Source organism: Scophthalmus maximus, chromosome 10 (genome assembly GCF_022379125.1).
Source record: "Scophthalmus maximus strain ysfricsl-2021 chromosome 10, ASM2237912v1, whole genome shotgun sequence".
NCBI classification, from domain to species: Eukaryota; Metazoa; Chordata; class Actinopteri; order Pleuronectiformes; family Scophthalmidae; genus Scophthalmus; species Scophthalmus maximus.
Genome location: NC_061524.1, coordinates 22,805,154 through 22,828,868, shown reverse-complemented (window position 1 = coordinate 22,828,868; position 23,715 = coordinate 22,805,154). Strand labels below are relative to the sequence as shown.

Below are 23,715 nucleotides of genomic sequence, written 5' to 3'. Positions count from 1 at the left end.
ATTTGGAAATGTTATGACCATGATACATTTTTAATAAACAGCTGATCAGGGCTCTGGAGCAGCTGCAGCTGGGACTCATCAATGAGACACGGTGTCAATCACGACAAAGGCGTGTTGTTCTCCGGTTCACGGTTCTGTCTGAGTCAAACTCTTAATAGCCAGGTGAACTGCTGTTAGTGAGTGCAGCAACGGGGCTTCAGAACTCTGAGGACTGAGTCCTGCAAGGGGACCTTCCCCCTGCGGATTCCACAGCTTCTCCTCTCCCGTCCCTCGGTCCGTCCCCGTCCCCCCGCCGATCTGTGCAGCCTCACTGGGGATCGTCACTTCTCCCCTTGGTCTCTCTCCCCACCCGGTCGTGCCACTCCCCCGTCGTACTATGGTCAACAGTGGAGCGCGGAGCAAACTGGTGCGCACTTATGGAAAAAAAAAAAGTAATCCTTGCGGAGCCCCCCTGAATTCGGAGCCCCCCTGAATTCCTGGCCTATGTCGCCTATGCCAAGAACTGGCCCTGCCTGTAGGCATCTTTAAACCTCTGGCCAATCATAAAATATAGCCAGGTTACTCAGTAAAGTAGAGCTCAAACTGGGACGCATTTATCCGTATCAGTATCTCAATTAGTCTGTTGCCCATCACTATAAGGAGGGGATCTCCATCTGAACTCCTGCAGTTCTTCTAAGTACTGCATCCGGGAGTAAGGGTTTCAGTGTGTCGGCGTCCGGCCACTTGCCATGTAGATAATAGTTGAATATCTTGCGGTCGCCTCCGCTGCACTCTGATTGAGGTAAGTCCTGTCACTGTAGAAAACCTGCAGTCTGCTGAGGGTCTGGAACTTAACTTTCAATATTTTCTTCACTTCAGCGTATTCAACCCGTCTCTTGAGCACTGTAGATGGATAGTCGTGGTCCACATAGAAGATGGTGTTGTAGTAAAATACCTCTTTTCTGCCAGGCTTTACGTATCACCTTTTACTTTAATCTGTAGCTCGCAAGTTTGGCGATAATACATGTGAGTCTGTGGGTTTGGATACCAGAGACCTGGTCTAATTTGAGCTCCATGTCCGGTGGAAAACAAAGCGAGTCTCATAGTAGATTTTCATGGAAAGTTTGTTACTTTGTACACAATGGAAGCGAAACTATCTCACCAGACTTTGATATTTAAAAGGCACTGAATTTATACTACTGAATTTTTTTGCATTGAATTTATGTATCTGAATTTTTGCATCTGAATTCAACACTTCAACATTTAAATAACTGATTTTCACTTGTGTTTTTCAATGTTACAAAAAATTAATTGTAAAAAATTCATATGCAACATCCGCGACACCAAGGATAAGAAATTGATTCTGTGTGAATTCAAACCAACATCCAGCCATTCACTATGGTAAATTTGAAAAGATAATCACCGGTTCTGACTTTTTGGATAAACACAAGCACAGTAAGGTTCACAATGAGCTACAGCATAAGTTTTATCCAAATGGCCCGAATTCCGGGCTGGAGGAATAACATGGGTCTCTATGAGCAGTCAGCAGTAAGACGAACGCGCAGGGACCATCTACAAAGATCAACGCCAAAAAGGCTGCAAAAAATCAACAGGCTCACTGCTATGCACTGTACGTAGTGTTGCCAAAATTACGTAGAGACCACTTATGTGTGAGTAGATTTTGTTAGTTAATGATCTGAAAAGTCAGAATCTGTGATTATCTTTCCAACTTTACCAGTGAATGGCTGGATGTTGGTTGGAGTTCACACACAATCAATTGCTAATCCTAGTAATAATAATAATAATAATAATATATTTAATTTTTAAAGAGCTTTTCATGAACCCAAAGCGCTGGTACAAAACAAAACAAAACAAGAAAACAAACAGAGAAGAAAAAAAAGAGGTGGATCTGAGGGACCGTGTGGGTTGGTAAGGGGAGAGGAGATCAGTGAGGTAGTAAGGTAAGTAAGGTAATTCGGTGGGAGACAGGGAGCCAGTGGAGTTGTTTTAGGACTGGGTGATATGGTGCCAGGATTTGGTGTGGGTGATGAGACGCGCGGCTGCGTTCTGGACCAGTTGGAGTCTTTTGATGGAGCTGGGGCTGATGCCAAGGAGGAGGTGAACCATATGAGTTTATGGTCAGTGAGGGGAAAGAGGCATGAGTGGAGGTCGAGCACCGGTATGTTAATGGTACAGACGAGGTCAAGGATGTGTCCTTTGTCGTGGGTGGGGAAGGTGACATGCTGGGTGAGTGCGAAATTTTCCAGGAAAGTGGTGAATTCATTGGAGAGTTTGCCGGTGGGGGAGTCAATGTGGATATTTAGGTCACCGAGTAGCAGCAGACGTGGGGAGAGGGATGAGGCTAGTGTGAGGAGCTCAGTGATGTCAGAGAGGAAGGAGGGGTTTGGTTTAGGTGGCCGGTAGATGAGGATAACTGTTGTGGAGGATAGGGCTTGGAAGACAAGGAATTCAAAGGATGATACTGAGGGGAGGGTGAGTTCTGAGATCCGGAAATTCTGGTTGAAAATGACGGCGAGTCCACCTCCACGGCAGGAGGGGCAGGGTTTGGAGATGTAGTTAAAAACAGGGGGGGATGCTTGGTTGAGGTAGAAGAAGTCGTTGGGTTGTTGCCAGGTTTCAGTGATGAGAAGGAAATCCAGGGTGTTGTCGAGGATTAGTTCATGGAGGGCAGGGGCTTTATTGTTAAGTGATCAGGTGTTGAGAAGCGCAAGGTTGGCAGAGTAAGAGGGTGGTGGGATCGGGACAGGCCGGAGAGGTCTGAGGTTGTCCCGGTTAGAAGTGCGGGGAGGTGCTGGGGAGGGGTGGAGGTGCAGTGGGAGGGGGGGCAGTAGGTGGATTAGCAGATGGTTGGACGTCGCGTAGCTCGGTTTTGGTGAAGTGGTAGAGGTGTTTAATTACTGAGATGCAGGATGGGATGGTGAGGTTGAACAGGTCAAACAGCTGCGGAGGTGAGTATTTGAGCATGGTGCCGGGAGGGAAATCCAGAGGGACTGAGAGCTCTGTGTTATCGATTAGCTGTGGACTTGGAGAGTAGAGGAGGAAGGCTGTTGCCAGGATTGTCCACGGAGTGACAGGAGGAGATGTGGGAAGAACCATGCGATGTGAGAGGGACGGGGGTGACCAGGTGAGCCGCTGTAGCAGCTAGCTTGAGCCACCACTCGATGACTGAACGAGGGCGACCTGCTAGCAGCTAGCCTTTGAGTTTGTTGCCAGGGAGTCCGCGCGACTACGGGGAGCAGCTGAGAGACTGTCCAGGAGTGACGCCCTCGGTATCAGCCAGCCGATGCTCAGAGGTTGAGACGGCCGGTGTACGGGGGCAGCAGGAGACAGGGGCTCAAGTGAGAAAAAGGGCACTTCCCATAATTATTTATTAAAACGTTTTTTTAAACAAAAACTTGAATATAACATACAAATTTAGTTTAATACCCTCACAATCATGCAACTGTTAAATACTCAACAGATTTCTACAAAATAATCTGTTCACACAGAGACCATGTTTTTCTTTTGTAATCACTAGATTTTTCACAATAGCAGGCAGCAACAAAGGAAACTATGCCACAATGTGCATCTTTTCTATGCTACTAGTTTCTAGTATGTATTAAGAATAACTGACAGCACCAGTTTCAAAAACTGCACTAATATGTTTATTTTTGAACATGACAAAAAATTCAAAGGATTTTTGGAGTATTGAAATAAATACCAAAACAACAAATTAACAAAATGTCTTTACACAATATAGAAAAAGACCAAACTACAAAGTTGGCCTATGTTTAACTGACAACTTAAAGGGGCCATATTATGCTCCAGGCACCTTTTCAGCCTGCCTCCACGTACATTTTGTTATCTGGGGTGTCTGCCAGCCCACGGAGAATGAAAAGAAAACAATGAGTCGTTGATTCGTGGTTTGGGTTGATCGTGCAGACGGTCTGTAAACGAGCCATTCACAGCCCGGGCGTCAAGTAACGTAAGTTGACTCTTGCTACCGGGGCGACTACGCCCCCAACCTGAGCAGCACCTCCCCCCTTTAAGTGCGGAAAAACAGTTTGCGTCTACGCCATAATTTTCTCCCTGCAAGTGAACGACGACCGCGGGCATAGCCAAGCTAGACTCGCAACCCGGTAGCCGGCGGAGCTCTCGGCTACCGGCCGGCATAGCTCGCGGCTACCGGCGGAGCTCGCGGCTACTGGCCGGCGTAGCTCGCGGCTACTGGCGGAGCTCGCGGCTACCGGCGGAGCTCTCGGCTACCGGCAGGCGGAGCTCGCGGCTACCGGCGGAGCTCGCGGCTACCTGCCAGCGTAGCTAGACTCGCGGCCGGGATGTCGTTAACGTTCTATCGCCCAGCCCCTTGTGCTCTGTGTGTTATTATGGAGAATGAGTTCGCTGTGCCTCCCGGGTCTCTACGTCGTGTATGTGCCTTGTTACGTGCGACTGTTGTCATGGCAGCGCAACACCGTAGTTGCGCAGCAGACCCGGGGCGGAGCGAGGCGGAGCTTTGCGGAACACGAAGGGAGGGGGGCGAGGAGTGAGCAGGAAAGCGCTGGAATCGACCATAGTCTCACAGGGCTGTTTATACAGAAAGAGGAGGGTGCTGTGTGACTTGATCCTTGAGGTGTTTTGACATGGAATGGCAAACTTGTGTAAAAGGGGGGCATAATATGGGCCCTTTAACTGAAATTATAACAAAGAAAGGTCTTGAACTCTGAAATAAGTCAAGTTTGAACTAATTTGAAATAAGTCAAATAAAATCTGTTACTTCCATTCCCTTGTTATTTTTCCGTCCTCCACTACAGCAGCAACCTTGTTTATTACCTCACTGTGTTTTACAGGAATGTCTTTCTCAATAGCCAGGATGAGGAGATCAGAAAGACTCTCTTCTGTGCATAGGTATTCTGAGTGTGTCTTTCACCAGCTTGAGCTTGGGGAAAGACCTTTCCACTGTTGCACTTGACACTGGAATTGTTGCATACGTTCTTATCATTTTCACCAGTGTTGGAAAAATATCCTGTCCACTGTTGTCTCTGTGTTTTTAACATCCCCTTTATTGTGGATGTGTTTGGGACAGAGGCATGACAAATCCTGAGCTCTGTTTTCAACTTCTGCTCCTCCCCTCCATAGATTTCACACAGCGTGTGAATGGTCTCAAGGGAGTCAGGACCTATTTCATCTCCGCCTATCCAGTTGTTGTCCTTTGTCGAACTGTGGAGCGCACTCAGTATTTTACTGGTCTGTGTCTCACCATCTCCCCTAAATCTTAATTTGTGGTTCCTGTGAAAGAACATCTATGAATGAAAAGTACACCTTCCCACTATAGCAGTATTCTACGGGACTGGAAGGAGTATTTTAGCTTTACTTTGCAGTCACCCTGGCAATGCTGATCCCAGCGACTTCTGCCTTTTCACTGGCACTCTAAAACAGTTTTCCAAACTGTTATTCTGTCATGAGGTTGGACATGGTGTCCTTCAGTCCATTAACAACAGTACATGCTTTGGACAGATCAATTTTGAGTTCTGTAGAGCATCAGAGGCAAGTGCAGTGACCTCAAAGATTGGAGTGGCTATCTCCAGGCAAAGCAAAAACTCAAAGTCTAAGGATGTAAGGTACATCCTGGCATCTCCAGCAGCAGTATATGGAGGGTCCTGGTCTGTTATGTCAGTGAGGACCTTTACCAGAGTACTCATCACTTTAAGGAGGGCCTTCAGGGCTTTATCTCTGCATGGCCAACGTATATGTCAGAGAGCTTCTGCAGTTTAGTAACACGCTCTCCAGGGAGCAGGGCTTCTTTTCGTAAAGCTGGTTAAAAACACATTGAGCTTCTGTACCAGGTTAAAAAAGGGAATGAAGTGGAGGCTTAACTTTGCACTTAAAACTAGGACCAAATTTAGGCAGTGGGCTTGTGCTGCAGTATTCATGACTGCAGTCACTCATATTGGCAGCGCCATCATAAACTTGACTACGCATGTTTTGGATCTGTAGGTCATTGTCAAGAACTGTTTTCTCCTTCTCCTCACCTGTTGTTTTTGACACATTGCAGACGGAGGAAGCACTCCTTGACTTCCATTTGATACACAACGCATGACAAGGAGACCTGCTCGCAATGAGATACATCAGTGGTTTCATCTACGAGGATGGAATATATATTGGCCTCCTCTTTCCTTATCTCAATTTTTGTGAATGTGGCCAGGGCTTTTATGAGATAATTTTGTGTTCTCTTTGTGAGGAGTGAAACTTGGCACCTCTTCTTACCCATTTACTGGTCTTTGACATTTTCCAAATGTAGCTCAAGTACACTATCATAACGGCTAAACCTCTTAACAAGTTCAAGGAAGTTGCCTGGTTTGAGATTGTGGCAGACTCGTCATTGTTGAGGAATTTTAGTCTATTTTCCCCTGAAAAAAACTTAAGATGAGTCTTCTCAGGCACCATGCAAAGTCATCTTATCTATGGCAAGCCGAAACAATCATTGAGCAGCTGATGTCTCACTCGAGGTGTCATAGTCACGGGAGATGACGACATTGCTCAAAGCTTAATACACTACAGAGACCGGGGATGGGCAGACTATCTTGGAACGCCATACTGTGAAACTGTTGATCTGTGTAGCGAACCGGAAGTCTCCTCAAAATTGAGCTCTCGTAATAAATACTTCTGCTTAAGACATCCACGGTTTCCGTCTCCCTGAATCAGCATCCACTCCATCGATTATTCCATTTCAGTCATCATCTGATACCTCAAAAGTCTGTCCTTGTCGTGTGAATACTCCAACCATGGCTTATTTTCATACCAAGTCTTTTGAAAGGATCGGCCTTCATTATTTCTGGGAAATCTAAGGACAGGTTGGCATGGTCCTCTATCAACACACATTTTCACATAGCTGGCATTACACTTCAGATCAAAAGTTGGATACTTTAAGGATGCAATTTTTTATGTGGCCTCTTCTACACTACTCACAGTTTCCTCAACATCATCCTCTTCTATGGCTTCCTCAAACTCAACATTATCCACCGTTTCCCCTACTGTGGCCTCTTCCTCTTCAACACTGACAGTGATTTCCTGATCATCTTTGTTCTCTTTGTCAGGTGTTGCCTCTAAAGCCTCCCTCCTATCTTTCAGTCATTGCTTGTTAGATCTCTACTGCTCTCTCAAGGTATAAAACTTCAACAGCTGACATTAAAAAGTATAATCTCACAATCATATTATTATATTTCATTTTGATATTTCTGCGTTTTTCCATTTCAATCTTTACATTTTTTATTGATGTCAGTCTTTTTTCAATGACAGTTTTTTTTACGCTGTCAGGATTTTTACAGTCACTGGTTTTCAATTTCAACTTTCTGTCACTGTTTTAGCGTTGACAGGAGGGGCTTGAGGGGAGGGACAAGGAGGGCGTGATTTACAAATAATTTGCATATTTGCAGAGGGCAAAAAAAGTCCACTGAAGCGCAAGAGGAGTGCAAAGATATCGTTGGGCTCCGAGATACACTAGACAGACAGCGGAGCTCCTTCTCCAATAGACTGATTCAGCCCTGTGTCATAAGGACCGCTACAGGAAATCTTTCCAGCCACATGCCATAAGACTTTACAACACCTCAGCTCTGTCTGACAGAAAAGCTCTGGACTCTGTTTAAATTAAAACATAAATCCTGGCACATTTGCAACTTCATGTTACCATGTTCCTCTGCTCTACTGGCAACTGATTGTACTACTGCACTACTTCCACTATTATTATTATTCTTATTCTCTATATTTTTGCAATTCGTATATATTTTTATATTTGTTTGTGTATATATTTTGTGTGCTGTGTGAAATGTGCTGCTGTTACACTGACATTTCCCAGCTTGGGGTAAATAAAGAAACTATCTATCCATCTTTTCATGTTTGGGTTTTATTTTTCAGTTGACATTTTTTCAGTGCCAAAACTTTTTATTTCAATGCCAATTTAAATTTTTTATACCTCAATTCCCTGCCACTGTTCTAGCTCCATACTCCTTCCCTCTGTCTGTTTGCATCTGTAGATTTCTCCTAAACTCACCAAACAAGCTAATCTGCATTTTAAAACAAAAAATTTCAGGGGGAAGTACTGTCTTGTAAATAACTAACTGGAAGTTCTGTGGTGATACGTTTTTATTAAATTTGTTATCCTATTCACTTGCAGTGCCTTGGCAAATGCATGTAAATTAGCACATTTTAATTAGTTAATGCCTAATTTGCATATCAGTGTGGCGATTGTGATGACGTTTTTAGATTCAAATTTTACAGTGTTCACCTGTAGTGTCTCCCCTTAAGTACAGTACATCAGGCTGTAAGCCCATTCTAAATTGCCTTTGCTGAACGTTAGCTAACTTGCTACATTAGCTAGTAGCTTATGCATGTACATTAGCAAGACACAAGTTAACTATATTTGTTTTTGTCCTTTGGCTCGTTAGCTGTAAAGTCGAGGCACTGGTAGCTTAGTCCTTTGTTCATCATCACTCACCTCCACACAAGCCAAGAAAAACACAGTTGTGCGCAAACAGAAATATATATAAATATCAATTTTGAAAAACAAAACTTTTGAAGTGTTGAATGCAGATGCAAAAAATACCGGATACTTGTGAGAAAAAGTTAAACTTCGGTTCTGCTTATCTGTTCCCAAGAGATATATATTTTAATATACGTCACGCATCAATGTAAAGGCGCCTGTGTTTTGATACATGCTAGCACGTAGAATCCATGCCAGCGTCCGGGCCACAGAGTGAATCATGGACTGAGATAAACAGTCAGAAGTCTGCCTGTACTTTAACAGAGAAAGCGGCGACAAGTGCAGTAAATACGGGGCGTTTATGAGTTGCATCTTGATATGCCACACCTGTGAGGTGGATGGATTATCTCGGCAAAGGAGAAGTGCTCACTAACACAGATTTAGACAGAGAAATAAGCCCTTTGTGTAGATAGAAAAAGTCTTAGTACTTTGAGTTCAGCTCATGAAAAATGGGGGCAAAAACAAAAGTGTTGCGTTTATAATTTTGTTCAGTGTATATTTTTTTATACAGGTAACCTTTTAAAAAAAAGAAGCTTAAATGTCAGCATGCTAACATTTGATCATAAGAACAAAACAAAGAGCTGCTTAGGCTGATGCGAATACCATTCGTTTTCATGCTTTCTGTCATAAACCAGAGTATTGGACTAAAATGCCGCTCTGCCCCCCACCTTTGGAACTCCCTCCCACCTGACATCCGTAACACTCTCTCCACCTTCAAATCCCATCTCAAAACACATCTCTTGAAAAAGTTTTGTTTTCCTTTTTTTTCTTCTCACCCATATTCATCACATCTTAATAATTGTTGTTCTTAATTATTTAAACACTGTCAGTTTTTCTTGTTGATTTTATTATTGTTGTTGTTCTTTTTAAACTCTGCCTTGTTAGGTGACCTTGAGTGTTCAGAAAAGGCACCTATAAATAAAATGCATTATTATTATTATTAATGCTGACTGGTGAATAGTCATGGGATCAAATGTATGTCTCAACCCATCACACCAGAGAACAAATACATGGTATAATGGTCAACCAATACTTTAGGGATGAAATCAACAGTGGGATGAATACTACAACAGGCAGATCAACAAGAACCAGCTGCAAACAGCACAAACCTGTTCAAAAACTAGAGTTTCTGCTCTGTGTGAATTACTTGATCCAAACAGCACACATCAACATCTGCATGGTTATTCCATGTGCTCCTGATTAGTGGTCAACATTAAACAGCATGCAGTGTAAGCATCTGAGGCAGATTCAAGACTGATGATTCTCATTTTCTTCCCATTCGTCAGCAGAGAAAGTCACACTTACAGTTCCTAGAGGACCAGGACTGTTTATACAAACTGCTGCAGAGCCTCATGAATGAGCCCACTGTGCTTCAACACAACACTAGACACATTGATCACAGGTTCAGGGGAGGGCAACAGCCATGCAGACACAGATGTAGATGGCAGATGAACACATACTGACTTATACACACATCCACTTGTCCTGTTGGACACACAAAGAGAGCTCAGTACTTGGGCTGGACTGATATATGCTTGTATTCAAGAGTGATACTATTATTTTGATGCAAAAATGTTTGTCATTAATATCATGATAGGAAAGCGTGATAACATGAATCACACACTATCCACTTGAACAGACGATGAATAGTGGCTTTTGATGGGTTATCAGCTCCTGGGTGTAAAGCAAGATGTGTCAGTTCACTCACATTCCACTGTGCTCTAATATGATATACAGTATACTGACAATGTCTATTGATCAGGGTGGAACCTCCAGGGGCTATCAGGCAGTCCAGCCCCAACATGGTGGAAAGAAGAAGAATCAGAAATAGCTTAGAGTGTTAGTTAAAATATACCTGAGTATTCAAGTAAAGTTAGATCAGCAGGAACATTCTAGAGGTTGGTTGAGAGTGTGGGGTGTGAGCAAAACACTGCCATCAGTGCCTGCAGGCAGGAGAGTCAGCCAACATTACCCCTGATGTATCCAAATTTGACATTAAAATAATTCATGACAACTGGCGCTGCTGTGGTCTCTCTCTCTCTGGGTGTGTGTGTGTGAGCGCAATGCTCCATCACATAATAAGACAAAGACAGTAATGAAGCGAATGATGTCACATCATGCACACATGCAGGCAACTATACTCACACCCAGTGCTGCTCTTTCATGCAGTCCCTTCCTCTGAGAGAAAAGTTGATGTCACATGAGAGCTGTCACACAAAGTCAATACTGGACCCGATTCCTGTAATCAGTCACCTCATTACTCATCACTCCCATTACCTCACATACCACTGGTAAGGCACAAAAGCATGTGCTATGTGGACAAAAGACAAGTTTAAGAAGTACAAAGAGTTCATGAGAGATTGTCCTCAGTCGCAGAGATAAGCAGTTAAATAGTAAAAACATACACACCAAAAACATCTAAACATCCACATGCTACTGACAGCTCTGAGGCTTCATCTCGCATTAGGCCATTAGTTACAAACGATTTATGGCTTGTGACCCCTAAACATAAGGCAAGTTCTACCTGTGATTCCAGTCACCAGATACAAATGTCTACCAGTTCAGTTGCCCAATGCTCTGCATTATCCATCAATTGAAAATAAAAGAGGAAAATATGAGCGTCTGACAAAATGAATATTATATTGTATAGAACAAATCTTTTTTTTCTCTTTTTCCCACTTCTTGTGTAAACTTGTGACCCATTTATTTTGGATTTGTTACCCCGGTAGGGCTCCTGACCCTGGGAACAACTGCTTCAACATAAACTGAACTTGAAAGGGATAATCCAGCAACATGAGGATGACTTGTATTGCCTACAATGATCATCATAATTAAAGAAAAAATCCGGACTCAGATGATCGGGGATCAGCTTTATTGAGCTCTAACCTTGGCCTGATCCTTTTGGTCCTAAATCATCCAAATGAAAAAGCAGTTTTATTCCTGTTTACAGTCATTTAGATAATGTGTTAAGAAATTACCAATGTATATGGGTTATATGTGTATTATTGCAATACAAAAAGGTGCAGTGAAAAAAATTGTGTGCAACTTTATTATGTGGTGGTGCACCTAAATGTAAAAAGTTAGTCTGGAGCCCTGGATATACAATGAGTCTTATCTGTGGCTTGACTGGAGAGCTTGTCACTGTAATGCAATAATCACAAAAATGTTGCCGGCTGTCATTTTCTTTTACATAGACATTCAAACTGGATGAAGTGACCCCATAGAAACTGTTTCTGCCCCACGACCACTTCAACTATCTAATCCAAAGGGAAATAAAAGAGGTGTAATTCACACAAATCTCATAAAGATCAACACAAAGCCTATAAATGAACCTAACAATAGAACAATAAAATGTGGATTATTTAATATTAGGTCACTCCCATCTAAATCTTTGTTAGTGAATGATCTGATAACTGATCAGCACGTTGATTTATTCTGTATGACTGAAACCTGGCTACAGCCAGAAGAATATGTTAGTTTAAATGAATCAACACCTCCCTCTTATAATAATACTCATATTCCTCGGACCACAGGACGAGGAGGAGGAGTAGCAGCAATCTACCAAGCAGACTTATTGCTTAACGCTCGACTTAACCTTAGTTTTAACTCATTTGAAAGCCTAACTCTTAGCCTCCTTCACCCTAGCTGGAATTGTCAAAAACCAGTTATTGTAGTCGTTGTTTATCGACCACCAGGCCCTTACTCTGAATTTTTATCTGAATTTTCAGACTTTTTATCTTAGTTGGTGCTTAGCACAGATAAAGTTATTATAGTGGGTGACTTCAACGTTCATGTGGATGTTGCCAACGACAGTCTTAGTTCTGCCTTTAATTCGCTCATAGACTCAATTGGTTTTACTCAACATGTAAACAAACCCACTCACTGTTTTAATCACACCCTCGACCTCGTTCTGACCTATGGCATAGACATTGACAATCTTATAGTATTTCCTCAAAACCCTCTGTCCGATCACTACTTAGTTACATTTGAATTCTCCATTATTAACTTTACTGAATTTGGAGAAAAGTTCTATTACAGCAGGTGTCTATCAGAAAACTCTGTTAGTAAATTCAAAGAAACAGTTCCTTCGTTATTTACTCTACTGCCATGTGTCAGGATCGTTATCAAAACTTTACTCCCATACAAATTGATGATGTTGTTGATAGTGCAGCAGCCTCACTACGTTCCACACTTGACACTGTCGCCCCTCTGAAAAAGAAGACAGTCAAACAGAGGAGGATAGCTCCATGGTTTAATGCACAGACACGCGCTTTAAAACAGACGTCACGTAGGTTAGAAAGGAAGTGGCGTTCCAATAGTCTAGATGATTCTCACCTAGACTGGAAAAATAGTTTAATTACATATAAGAAAGCCCTCCGAAATGCCAGAACCAATTATTTTTCTTCACTAATAGAGGAAAATAAAAACAACCCCAGGTTCCTCTTCAGCACTGTAGCCAGGCTGACAGAGAGTAAAAGCTCTACTGAACAGTCTATTCCTCCAACTCTAAGTAGCAATGATTTCATGAGTTTCTTTACTAATAAGATTATTACCATCAGAGAAAAAATTTACCAGCTTCTTCCCACTAATGGCACATGGTCCAGTACTGTAGGTTCTGAACCAATAGTATCGCCTAATTTTTATTTAGAATGCTTCTCCCCTATAGATCTGGCTGAGCTGACTTCACTTGTCACTTCATCCAAGTCATCAACCTGTCTTTTAGATCCTATTCCATCAAGGCTATTTAAGGATGTATTACCTTTAATTAATAATTCCATATCAGATCAGATCAATTTATCTATATTGACAGGCTATGTACCAAAGGCCTTTAAGGTGGCAGTACTTAAACCTCTGCTCAAAAAACCGACTCTGGACCCAGATATCTTAGCTAACTATAGACCCATATCAAACCTCCCCTTTATCTCTAAAATCCTTGAAAAAACTGTTGCTAACCAGTTATGTGACTATTTACACAGGAATAGTCTACTTGAAGACTTTCAGTCAGGTTTTAGAAAACATCATAGTACAGAAACAGCACTACTGAAGGTTACCAACGACCTTCTCATGGCCTCAGACAGTGGATATGTTTCTATTCTCGTCCTTTTAGATCTTAGTGCTGCATTTGATACCATCGATAACAAAATTCTGTTACAGAGACTAGAACAAAGTGGGATTAAAGGAACAGCACTAGAATGGTTTAAGTCCTACTTATCTGATAGATTTCAGTTTGTTAACGTTAATAACAAATCTTCCATTCATACAAAAGTGAGACATGGAGTACCACAAGGTTCTGTACTGGGACCGATACTTTTCACTCTATATATGCTTCCTTTAGGCAATATTATAAGAAAACGCCACATCAATTTCCATTGCTACGCTGATGATACCCAGCTGTATTTATCTATAAAGCCAGATGAAACTAATCAGGTCGACAAACTTCTGGATTGTCTTAAAGACATAAAGGCCTGGATGACTTATAATTTTTTACTTCTAAACTCAGAAAAAACTGAGGTCATTATACTCGGCCCTAAACACCTCAGAGAAACATTATCTGATCATATAGTTACTTTGGATGGCATTACCTTGGCCTCCAGCTCTACTGTGAGAAACCTTGGAGTTACCTTTGACCAGGACATGTCCTTTGACTCACACATAAAACAAGTCTCTAGGACAGCCTTCTTTCACCTGCGCAATATCAAGAACATTAGAAACATCCTCTCTCAAAAGGATGCTGAAAAACTAGTCCATGCATTTGTCACTTCTTGACTGGACTACTGTAATTCATTACTGCTAGGATGCCCCAATAAGTCTGTGAAAAGCCTCCAGCTAATCCAAAATGCCGCAGCTCGAGTTCTGACAGGAACTAGAAAAAGAGATCATATTTCTCCAGTGTTAGAATCTCTGCATTGGCTTCCTGTAAAATTCAGAATAGAATTCAAAATACTGCTCCTAACCTACAAAGCCCTTAATAATCAAGCTCCATCATATCTTACAGAGCTCCTAGTTTCATATTATCCCAATCGATCACTTCGCTCTGTAAATGCAGGATTACTTGTGGTTCCCAGAGTCTGTAAAAGTAGAATGGGAGGCAGAGCCTTCAGCCACCAGGCTCCTCTCCTCTGGAACCAGCTCCCAGTTTGTGTCAGGGAGGCAGACACCCTGTCTACATTTAAAGTTAAACTTAAAACCTTCCTTTTTGATAAAGCTTATAGTTAGAACTGCTCAGGTGTTTAATAAACCATTTCTTTATTATGCTGTTATAGGCCTAGACTGCTGGGGGAACTTATATCATGAGCATCTTTCTCCCTCTCCCGTTCTCTCCTTCTCCCTCTTTCTCTCCCTTTATATCTCTCTCCTTCTCCCACCTTTTCAATCTCTCTCTCTCTCTCTCTCTCTCTCTCTCTGCCCCCATGTATCTACATTACATGTCACTAACTCTGTTTTCTCTCTCCCCTAGTAGATCTGACCCCAGATCTGCAGGATCCAAACCCGTCATTATTATTATTACTATCATTATTATTAATAACATCATTGTATTTATAAGTATCAGTTTTCACTAATTATAAGTATCAGTCTGGTAGAAATTAAAGCAACTGTTATACTACCCCCCCATCCCCCGGTATGTTTACAGTACATGTCACTAACCCTGTTTGTGTTTTCTATCTCTCCTAGTGTATCTCTGACCCCAGAGCTGCAGGACCCAAACCCGTCATTATTATTATTGCTATTATTAATATTAATATTAATATCATCACTAATAATGACAACAACATAATTGTTTTTTTTAATTATAAGTATCAGTCTGGTAGAGATTACAGCGGCGGTTGTACAACTGTCCTCTATCTCTCTTCTCTCCTACTGTCTCACCTCCCACCCTCTTTCTGCCCACCTCTCCTCTCTTCCTCCTCTCTCTCCTCACCCCAACCGGTCGAGACACATGACCGCCCACAACTGAGTCTGGTTCTGTCAGAGATTTCTTCCTGTTAAAAGGGAGTTTTTTCTCTCCACCGTCGCCAAGTGCTTTGCTCATTGTGGGATTTGTTGGGTTTTCCCTGTAATATTGTAATATTGACCTCACTATGTAAAGTGCCTTGAGACAATGTATGTTGTGATATGGCGCTAAACAAATAAAATTGAATTGAAATTGAATTGAATTGAATTGAATGAGATGTTGGTTGTAGGTTGACATTATGATACCAACTCCACCAACAGAATAGAAAACACAAACTATCTCTCTCCATCAAGATGTTATCTACACACCAGATAGCTAAGTTATTCTGTGTAAGGACATATGTAACTTCAAACACTATCTGAGATGAGTTCTACTGGACAGCAATCAAAAGGTTTGTGTTCTTAATATACTTAAGAATCCTTCACAAGGTTGACAGTACGATAATAGACATCATCCCCACACGTATAGTTCAGTCAGGACCGTTATAGTCAAAATTTATTCATTTCAATAATTGCAAAAAGTTATTTGCCAGTATGGCACTGTTCTGGGATCTCCCTGCCCTTCTACGTGCACACGGAAGGCCTGAGGTGGAGAAAGCACACCTCCCTACCCTTTCATGAGGCTTCATGGAAGGTGAGGCAGGAAGATCAGCAGCTACAGACCCAGTCAAGAACAAAGCATGCGTCTATGAAAACACATGACGTTGATTAAGTCAGATACAGCATGAAAAGGAGGTGCTTGAGTGGAGGCGGGCTGTGAAGTTGCTTGCAGTGAAAGCAGGGAGAGTAAACAGGCTAAATCAGCTTACATAAGCCATGTTTCCATCCAATTGTCAATCGAATTATCTGAATTTCGCTAAAAACACTCATGCGAATAAAGCCGGTGAAAGTGTGTCCATCCAACGGCTTGCAACCGAATAAAAACCTGTGCGTAATGACGTCACATCCTGTGTTGCGATGAAGTTGGTGTATCGGATAGATTTCAGACATTTAAAGGTGTTTCCATAAATTTTTGCACTGAATCGCACAACATTCAAGCAACTTGCAAAGAAAAGTTTGTTAGATTGCGGCGTCTACCTACAAATGCTAAATATTGCATAAGTTATAATAGTGCTTATGTGCCAGCTAATAGGGACATATCAAGCTATAATCAGACGACAATAACGACGGCATCAAAACATCACTATGATGATGCAGATGCACGTAAATGCCAGACGACAATGGCGGCGGCCTGTGGTTTGGAATCGACAGCCTTCAAAAAAGTTCTGGGAGATCGTGGTTCAGAGACACTTCACAGAGACTCTTTAGTTGAGGATTTTAGGATGACAAAGCCAACATTTGACATGTTGTGGTTGTGTACTTTTATTGCCCCGTCCATTGCGGCAGATGTGGCAAGCTGTCGCCCTCCGGTTCCAACCAAGAAGCGTATTGCCATTGACCTCTACAAACTGGCTAGATGCGCAGAGTACAGAATGGTAGGCGAAACATTTGGGGCCAGCAAGACTGCCACGCACCGGTGCAATGCCATCCGCACGACGATGATGCAAAGGTATATTAACCTACCTGGAGTGGATAAGGCGCAGGATATCTCTCTGCGTAACTCCAGAGCGCACCTTGTGCCCCAAGTGCATGGCGCAATAGACGGGACTCACGTCTCTATTAGACCCTCAGCTGAAGGATACGGGGATTTTGTCAACAGAAAGGGCTGGCCATTATTCATACTTCAGGCAGTAGTAGATGATCGTTGTATGATCAGGGACATTTGCATCGGCACTCCCGGTAGTGCGCATGACGCGGCAGTCTTCACCACTTCTGACATGTGCATGTGTTTCTGTTTACCCTTGGTAGCTAGTACTCAAAATGAATGAGAATGCAGTTCATATATTATGTGTCATTCACACATAATTGTAATTTTATTTTCCCTCTGGCACCACTGCTCGACAACTGTCTTTTTTAAGCCACGTATCGCTGTTTGAGCGCCTTCCATTTGCTCCTGAGGACTTCCCACGGCTTGTCGTAACCTTTGTTTGCCATTTCCTTCACAAGTTCTTGATAAATAACAGCATTTCTGAGATTTTTGCTATCTAAAATAGCCGTGATATTTCATTCATCAATTAATGCTAGAAAATATCTTGTCTCCTCGTCCGTCCACTAACATCCACCATGTCTGCAAAGAAAGCGGATTTTTGTGCCGGAAATGACCTTAAACCTAATCGCAATTCTTTTTTTATCCGGCAAATACCATTTCCATCAGCGTTTATCGTATAAGCCTTTTACCAATTAAGAGAAAATGCGATGAGATCGAACGTACAAACTTTGTGTCGATATTCATGAAATTCAACCGACTTTTCCATAAGGCATTTTAATTCAATATCACTTAATTCGCATAAAAACGTGTGGATGGAAACATGGCTATAGAGCACGCAATATGAGCTTTGCTAATTGAAGGCTTAGAAGAGGATCAGCTGAACTGTCAGCTGATGTGGGCTGGCATGGAGATCTCTGCTGTCAGCTGATATACTGGATTGAGGCTGAGCTTGGCCTGGGGACTGCCTGAACCAATGCTATGGTCAATTTTAAATTTAGCATTTAAGTGAGCAATAAGCAGAGCAGGGCCATTTATCAAAGACCAATCTATTTAAAATAATGAAGCTCTGAAGATTTTTCTGACTGAAGGACCTTAGAGTTCATAAAAAACCTGTGTGAGGGTCCAATAAACACAGCCTTCCTTCCTGAAGGGAGAAGGCTGAGAGTGCTGTGCTTGGCTGCTCTCTTTTAACATGGCGTGCAAACTCTCTGACTGTGAAGCCAATGTCAGCAGAAACCACTGGCTTCTCAGACCTCTTCTGCTCTGCAATGATAGAATTAGTACAACTCTGAGTGCCGGACCTCTGGCTAGTTGGCCATTACTACATCCTTTCCACATTAAGTCCAATGGGAAAACGGCATTAGGCTGCACTGGACAAGGGTAGATGATATTGGCGGAGAATGAATTCTGAAATAATCTCAAATTAGGGTCATTTCTACTACACAGAATTACAGTTTGCTAGACTATTCATTATTCTTGATATGTCCTGGAGGTACACCTAAGACCCCTGGGACCCAGAAGGAATCTTCATCCAAGTAGAAGCACTTCTGAGTCAGCACACTCCAATACAGGTTTACTACAAAGTGGTAATATCAAACTGGTATTTCAAAGTATTGATGTAATTTGGACTAAAATGTTGTTAACTCAGTTGTTACAAATGAATGAATGTTAAAAACAAGTTACATTTCACAAACAAGATACATGTTGATGAGTTAGTCTTTAGCTGTTACCTCCTGCCTCCAGTCTTTATGCAAGACTAACCACATCCTGACATCAGCTCTGGACTTAAGGGGATAGTTCAGTGATTTTGAAGTGGGATTGTATGAGGTGCTTATGAATAGTTAATGTTACCTCATGGAGATGGTGATCACGGCTGTCATTTTACGGAGTTTGGAGAACTGGATTCAGCGAAAGGGTTAGAAAAACCGGGTTAGAAAAACGTATTTTTCAACGTTCTGCACCTCAACCCTTCCCTAAACATCTTTTCATCCTTCCTCTACTTACAATCATTTTATTCAATTAAACCTTTAAATCAAGGTTCCTTGCTAGTAAATGCACAATTCACTTTGGCCTAATTATTAACCAATGTCACTGAGTAGAATTTCGTGAACTGCTGCCAAAAGTTATTGGTGTTTAGTTACTCAGTACTGCACATCTGAAATTAAAGCCCCTTGCTTACAAATGCTAAAATGTACATTCCTGGAAAAAAATCTCCATGAAGCCAACAGTGTTAACCAAGACAACCAAAACACTTTCAGTGCAGGAATATTCACAGTGCAGTTTGTTTTATTCTCACAACCAACAAACAACAGACTAGGGATCGACCGATACAGATTTTTTAGGGCTGATGCCGATACAGATTTTTTTTTCATCAGCCTTAGCCGATGACCAATACAGACTGCCGATTTTCTTGAGCCGATATTTGGAGCCGATACAACTTTTGCTCCCTCAATTTAATAGTTAAATAGAATTAAATTCAGCGGGTTGTCTCCTCTGATCTGAGGTCTTAGTCAAAGTGGGGTTATATGGCCAAGGCCGTGGCTCACCTCCCTGGGTAGAGGGAGACAAGGCTCACGATGCTCTGGAGCATCTCGGGAGTTCCCACCACACCGGGACTCGTCCGCCCGCGAACGGGATCCCCTGCGCAAAGCCTGCAGCGTGGTCAGCGCGGAGACTAAAAAAGTCCACCTGCAGCCGCGAACCTCGCCCCCGTCCATCGGCTGCGGCCCCCCCGAGATTAAAAAGTCAATTTCCACGAGGCAAAGGGTTTGGAGAAAAAGGAGAAAGACACAAACCCACCGGGGGGACACATCAGTGCACACTGTACTGATGTGTCCTTGGGCAAGACGCTTAACCTTGAATTGTCTCTGATGCCTCTTCCGAAAGTGTATGAACGTGACAGAAAAAGCGTGGGACACAACAGCGCTGTCTGAATGTGTGTGAATGGGTGAATGCGACTTGTCCTGTAAAGCACTTTGAGTGGACAATAAGACTACAAATGCGCTATATAAATATAGTCCATTTACCATTTACAACCAAACTCGACTATTATTACCTCCTCCAAGGAGGTTGGTTGTTTGTCACCAAAAAATACAGAAAGGATTTCCGCCAAACTTGATAGAAAGCTGAAAGCTAGGGACTATGGCTTATTTGTGTCTCTTTTGGAGCACAGCCAGACAGGATTGACCTTCTCCGATTGGTTGATTTTGTGACACAAATATAAGGCTGTGCCAGGATTAGCATGTGTGCAAGCAAAATTGAGTGAGCAAAGAGTGTAGAGGTTGAGAAGGAGTAAGAGACAACATGAGCAAGGTAGCAGACAGATTTTCTCTAAGTGTAAACGAGTAAAACTGCGCCAGAGGGGTTATCATGGATCATGATAAACATACAAAAACATGCAATTATTGAGCACAAAATTGATTTTTATTTGTTTAAATGAACACATTTTTTGCTTGCATATAATCTCTCTTCAAAATATAATTTTGTGCTTACGAAATATATTTTGCTGTGCTCCATTTCTCAAGTTTCTCAAGAGGCACAAATATAATGCCATATGGGACATGGACTAAGGAAAACACTTTAAATTTTGGTTTGGAATTGGACAAAGAGGAGGATCCGGGATTTTTTTAATTCGCTTTCTTTAACACTGCAAGACAGGTCTTCTTTCCCTAAAATGACAGAAATTTCTTTGGTAATAATGCATGGATCTTGATGAAAATTATATGCATAGTGTGCAATTTGGTCCGGCTTGATCTAATATAAGGGCTTTGGCAAAGGTATGCACCATTCTTTGTAATCTATTTTTTAAAATTTTAATAAAAAAAATTTAATGATAAATATTAGGCTTATGGATAGTACTTGATGATAAAAGTGACCATTATCAATTAGGGTTGATGATGTTTCCCTTAGATTTTTAATTTTGCTCAGCAGACTGGGTGGTTCTTCTGGACAAGGCCTGTGAAATCATACATGCAGTGTCTACTGTAAAACATGGTGTAAACTTGCATAACATTCAGTTATCCGAGAGATGGAAACACGACATTTATCACAACACAACCTGAAAATGTACCTGTAACTTCTAACTGCATGCATCATTTCAGCCTTTTCTGGCATTTCTGGATTTATACTTTATGTGTCAAGGTCGTAACTGAAATAGCTGTTGAATCCAGAAGTTTTGTGGAGCTGAGGTCATGACCTTACAAAATATGCACTTCCCCTTCCAGTAGCCTCTGACCTCCACTGACCACAGAAACACTTCCTGAGGTGTGGTTGTATATGTTAGTTACAGAGTGCAGCTGACCAAACTCTACTCCATCCACACTGAGCTAGACTCCATGGTTTCTGGGGAAAGATTTATAATGATTCAACAGAGGCTGAACTGAACTTTACAGGGATAAATTACAGTGTCAGGGAGTTGGAGGTCACAACATGAAAGGGTAACTGTATATGCTTGGCTGGGCCTCAGTTGGGCACCTGCAGTGGGTAAATATCTAACCTTGAAGACAGGAAGAAACAATCTGAGTTAAAACTGTGTCATTTGGAGGTTGTTCTTGGGCTTTTAGGCAGCCTCAACACTCCACCTCAGCTCATATTACTAAGCCTAGTTCATTAAAGGGATTTTACCATTGACATTTTATTTTCCAAACCTCAGTTCTCTGTGATGACCTGAACAGGTGGCAGCCACATTATTCAGCTCTATCCCTGAGCTCAACAATAACAGATTTTAAATGAAATGGGAATACATAAATGAAAACATTTGCTGTGAAATAATTACGCTGTGGTCCTGAGCTTTTAGGAATTCAGCTGTGACTGCTTTTGCAGATGTGTTGGCATGAATAAATCCACAGTAGTGGGTTCTGGCATAGACATCATCATCATTATCTCTTACACATGCACGCACGCGCACACACACACACACACACACACACACACACACTGATATTATTGAGTGTTCAATATCATACTTTGAACATTTCAGTTCCCATAGACACATTTACTGCAAAGCATGGAGATTTGATTTATTACCGGATGCAATTGTTTACTACCTCAGAATCAATTTTACTATTTGAGAATGGAAAAAGAGACTAAATATGGGTCTGCAGGTTTGAAATACTTGGACTGACTTGAGGGGAAACTATTTGACCTACTTTTGAGTATTTCAGACTCCTCTAAGACATGCACAGGGAGAAGAAGGAGAGAAGGAGAGATGTTTATTTAGAGAGCAGCAACAAAAAGTAAAAAATTTAGTAATGAAAAATCATAAATACAGAACAAGTTCAAACAACTAAGTTGGTGTCAGTTTATTCAATTAATAAATTCAACTGATATATTTCCATTAAACGCTTTATTCTTTGGGATCATTAGCATACATGGAGGAATGTCAGGTTAGGCCTTGATGTGCGATTGATAACAAGTATGACATTCTATAATACTATCTTTTAATAGCATCTTTTTAACCTTAAGGACAGATTCTCTCCTATGAACTACAGATTTCCAATAAAACCATCAAGGCCAAAGTGACTCACTGAGGCCTCGCGGACGTGTCTAGATATCTTTTAGATAAATATCTGGGAACCATCTCCTGTGTGAGCTGTGATGTGACAGGCAGTGAGTGTGTCAACCTGGAAACGACAACAACACTCTTCAATAATATTCTCTAACTTTTCCATGTTTCTGAAAAAAATCATTGCGCAGATTATATGCGGGACGTGCTTCTGTCATGTTAAGCGTTTTCATTGCAACAGATGACGAGTATAACCTCGAGCTGACTTTAATGCAGAACCACATTAACGCTTCAAGTTATTTATCTCCCTCCGCATAACACAGAGAGCGTCCGCTCATACTACTTCCTGTCTCTTTCAAAAGTATCTTACGATATATTGAACGCTTTTCTTTTTGACGTACATCGTGAAAGTGACAAACAATTCCTATTTCCCCGTGTTACTTTTCGCATGTGTTTTCGTGACAAAACGTACTTTGAACTCCTTAAACTCTTTCCTTGTCTGTATCCATCTGTAGCCAGGATGGCTAACAGTTAAAGGGCACACATCATCAGCCGCCACAGGAAGAAAAGAAAATGCATCAATGGCGTAAATTTTTTTAATGTTGACAGCACTAATATATATATATATTCATCCATCTTACAGCTGCCATGGGACGCCTCTTCGTTAACTCAGCGAACTCAGTTCCTCTCCCTTCTTCCAAGCTGAAAAGCTGAAAAATCGCAAACCATTGAGGGATACGTTTCCCACCCCTGCCTTGATCTGGTTGTGGCAATAAGCATTCACCATTGGTGAGTTTGTTTTTCTTTTCCTTAGAAAAACCGAATTAAGCGCATTTTAACTACTACCACTACTAATATAGCCCAGTGCTGTTGACCAACAGTATTCCGTAATGCATGCAGTGTTTCCCATAGAATCTTGAGAGACTATGGGGGGTGGACGTCAGACCCTCTAGGGGGGTCCGGGAGAAAATTTTGTACATTTTAAAGTTAAATCCATCAATCTGGTGATCTTTGCAAGCTCCTCAATATGCTGCTGCTCTCTCCATTAAACAAAAAAATGATATCTGTTGGTTGTAATGAATGCACAAACAGTTTTCTGTAACAAGCCTGTCTTGTATCAGAGTCATTACGGTATCCACGTTCGCCAGAGCATTGCAG

The 23,715-nt window shown here is 41.8% G+C and overlaps 1 protein-coding gene across 5 annotated transcripts in view; it reads right to left on the bottom strand.

Moving 5' to 3' along the window:
- Nucleotides 1-23,715, bottom strand: part of tgfb2 (transforming growth factor, beta 2) — a 94,131-nt gene that overhangs the window by 43,791 nt on the left and 26,625 nt on the right. The window lies entirely within an intron of this gene.